The 3629-nt window shown below is 57.0% G+C and overlaps 1 pseudogene across 1 annotated transcript; it reads right to left on the bottom strand.

Annotated features, from left to right (window-relative positions):
* Positions 1 to 2088: 2088 nt before the first annotated feature.
* On the bottom strand, positions 2089 to 2673 carry LOC308551407 (RNA polymerase II subunit A C-terminal domain phosphatase SSU72 pseudogene; annotated as a pseudogene). Its single transcript has one exon. The product of its transcript is annotated as an RNA polymerase II subunit A C-terminal domain phosphatase SSU72 pseudogene (transcript).
* Between the last annotated feature and the right edge of the window lie 956 nt (positions 2674 to 3629).

Here is a 3629-nt window from a genome sequence, read left to right as displayed (position 1 = left end):
CACAGATTTCTGTTCTCCTCCCGAGTTTCTGATCCAGTAGCTCTGGGTTGGGGCCTGAGAATCTGTGTTTCTAACAAGCTCCCCGGTGATGCTGATGCAGCTGCTGGTCCAGGGATCACACTTTGAGAACCACTGCTTTAAGGCCAAAATGTGAGTGACTGCCTAATTTGTCTTGGCATCCAAATGCCAGCGTGAGCAAGACTGGCACATTCTATGGAAACCTCTTGCTCCAAATTTCGGATTTTATTCTTCACTTGTTGTGAGAGTCATAAGCTGCTACTGGGAAAAAGGTATATGATTTAGAGTAAGATTTGTATTTGGTGTCTGCTTTCCCACTCGCTGGAAATTTCTTTAAAGTCTATGAGTTCAAAGAACTTATATGTATATATGCATAACCTATGGACACAGAGAATAGTGTGGAGGCCTGGAAGGGGGGTGGGGGCGGATGCAGGGTAAAGGGGATCAATGGCAGGGGTAAAGGGGACATCTGTAATACTTTCAACAATAAAGATAAAAAAATAAAAAAAGCCTGAGCCTCAGTTTTGTATTATAAGTAGAACAATAACTCCTTTGTGGGGCTCCAAACACGTGTGATGACGCCCTGTAAACAATCAAGTGCTCTACAAATGGTATAATTGTCCTCCAGGAAGTGGTTTCTCCAAGGTAGCTATTAAAAATGAAGTGATGGAAGACCAAATCCTATTTTCAGAAAAGCAGAGCTACCTGTGTTCCCTGGGTCACCAACAAAGCTAGTTTCCTCAAACCTCTTCTGTCGTAGGTTAAAAAAGGAAATACTATACTAAGCTTCCACGTAAGGCTTTTGTATGCCCTAGGGAGCTGCGCACACACAGTGCAGCTCTGCAGAGAACAAAGGGAAACTTTCTGGCATCCTACATATTCCAAGAGCAATCCTAGTCCCTGTTGTGGAAAATCCATAAAAACAGCACCTGTGCAATTTTTCTTAGCAGCAATACATTCAGAAAGCATCAGAATAGAGCTACATGGACATGATTCATTGATTGTACCCTATTCCATTTTTTACCCCTCATCTTTCCCGTGGAACTTAATAATTAGAGAAAAACATATCTCCTGTGATCGCAATACACACTGCTAAGCATTCCATTTGTTAGACTCAAATCTCATCGTTAAAAGCTCAATACCTGGAGCCCTGGAAAATGTGCAGCTCTCAGAAGATACCATCCCAGATCCCGAAACAGCTGGGAGGAGCCACTGTAGTGTCCCCCTAACATTGTCACATCCATAGCTAAGGCAGGAACAGACGTGTCTCTGCAGGGGACAGTTCTTACCCCTTGGAGTCATTCCTTGCTGGCAGCAGCCCTTGCAGAAGGCGTAAGAGCTGCACCCCACAGGCTGGCCTTTTCCCAGTTGGAGATGTCGGGCGCACTCAGGGTTTCTGCTTCCCTGACATAAGAGCAAGTGAACACTCAGGTGCAGGCCGTCACGAACTGAGGAGGGGTAGTCACCCGACTCATTGGATGTCATGGCCCCGCCCGCCTGTTGACACCGAATGAGACTATACAACTCAACAGGCATAGGCAGGGAAAGCTCGGAAAATAAGGGAGGGAGGGAAGGGGAGCGCTGCAGGCATCCTTCCTACACTTCACTCCATGCATGCGTCCCATCGCACCACACCTTGCCCTCTGGGTCCCACACTCGGCCCTCACAGTGTCCTCTCTCCTCGGAGGGGGCAGCCCAAAGCCTGCACTCACCCGAGACAGTCCTGTGGGTCGGCAGCATCGCAAGGGTTTGGGCCCCACCCGCTCTGACTTTTTCCTAAACTAGCAGCACGTTTACAGGACAACCGCGGAATGAAAGGCAGATATACTGGGAGGAAATGTACCATAAACCATTTATTTCTTTTTGGTTAAAGAAAAGAACTTCATAAACCCTATCCCACTTGTAAGTGAAAGTGGGATAAAAAACTGATCGCTGTTAACCCGCGTTCGTGCGTCAAGTTTCTTCGGGCTCCGCTGCCCAGCGGGGAAGCCGCCGGAGTCCGGCGAGGTTCCGGGAAGGAAAGCGCCTCAACGGGAGGCGGCGCCGGGCGCTGCGCGAGGCCGGCCGCGGTCAGTAGAAGCAGACGGTGTGCAGGAAGGTCTGGCCGCTCTGCTCCTCGAACTCCAGCAGCAGCTCCCCCAGCTCGCTGTCCACGTCGTCCATGAGCTGCACGCACTGGCAGAGCTCGGAGAAGAGGATGGCGCCCAGCCGGGCCTCCTCGTAGGTGTCCTTGATGTCCACGTTGACCACGTGCACCAGCCGGCAGCTCTCCTGCTCCCGCGCGGTCAGCTCCCGCACCACGTCGTCGTACACCTTCTCGTCGCACGTGAGGATCAGGTCGAACTCGTCCGTGCAGCTGCGGAAGTGCTCGGGGCCCGGCTTGATCCGCCTGTTGCTCCTCAGCATGTGCAGCACGCCGTTCCTCGTGTACAGGTCGCGGTCTTTGCTCACGAGGTCGCTGTACATCTCGTCGTACGTGGTGCCGAAGTCGTACACGTTGGGCTTGTCCAGCGCGGGCCCCGGCAGCTTCACGCGCTCCGCCGTCCCGAAGGAGCTCACGGCGAAGCCCTTCCTGCTGAGCAGCCGGTGGGCCTCCATGCTGCGGTTCTGGTTGCTGGAGCAGACCACCGCCACCCGCAGGCGCGCCGCCGCCATGGCGCCCGGCGATCGGCCGCCCGCTCCCGGCTTCCCGGCCCGGCCGGCAGAGGCGCTGCCGCAGCGGCAAGATGGCAGCCGCGCCCCCGCGGGCCTGACGCAAGCGGCGCGCCGGGCCGGCGGCGGGCGCGGGCCGTGTGCAGAGCGTCCGTCGGGGCCTCGCGCTGGCCCAGAGCCGCGGCCGCGACCCGGAGCCCGGCGGGCGGCAGGCCCGCGCATGCGCCCTGGCACCGGCGGCCGGGCCCGGGCCCGCGTGCTTCCCGGGGGCTGCGCCCGCGCCCGGCTCTTCTTCGCGGGCTCCGCCGGCTCCCTGCGGAGCGCGCGTCGTTTTACACTTTGCCTCTGTACTCGGGTCCCTGGCACCCTGCTCTGGCTGTGCAAACGCCTCTGAGAATTGCCGCTGGTCAGGACGCGCCTCCGCGGGACCAGGGCGCAGGGCAAGAGCGAGGGGCGCGAGGCCTTCACACCCGAGCTCACGCCTGAAGTCGGTCTCGGAAAACAAACGGGAGGAGCAGGAACGGAGGCCCGCAAAGCAGAGCTGGGAGGACACTGAGGACGTGGGACCCGTGCACGGCGCGCCTCAGACCTCGAGCTCACGGGAATGTTCAGCTGAACTGCGCTTACACTCGGCTCCAGGCCCGCAGCACACATCCTGGGTCAGCGATGGCCGCGCGGATACGCGTGCACTTGCCGCCCTCCTCGTCCTGGAGGCCTGACCCCTGCATCCCAACCTTGAAAGGAGCCGATCGCTTTCAGGATGCAGCGTCCTCCACTTCCAGGATGGGCCCAGCCAGTCCCTGGTGACCTAGCCCGAGCCCTGCAGCCACATGCAGGACCGAAATGGGAACAGCCCCTTCGCTGGCCCTTATAACCCTGTCCTTCTCTGTGCCCCGGATGGCAATCTCTCCTTGGCTCAAATAACACTTTTTATTCTGTATTGCAGCCTAAACCTCAGT

The sequence above is a fragment of the Miniopterus schreibersii genome (genome assembly GCF_964146895.1).
Source record: "Miniopterus schreibersii genome assembly, chromosome: X".
Classification (NCBI taxonomy): domain Eukaryota; kingdom Metazoa; phylum Chordata; class Mammalia; order Chiroptera; family Miniopteridae; genus Miniopterus; species Miniopterus schreibersii.
This window is presented reverse-complemented; position numbering and strand designations above follow the sequence as displayed.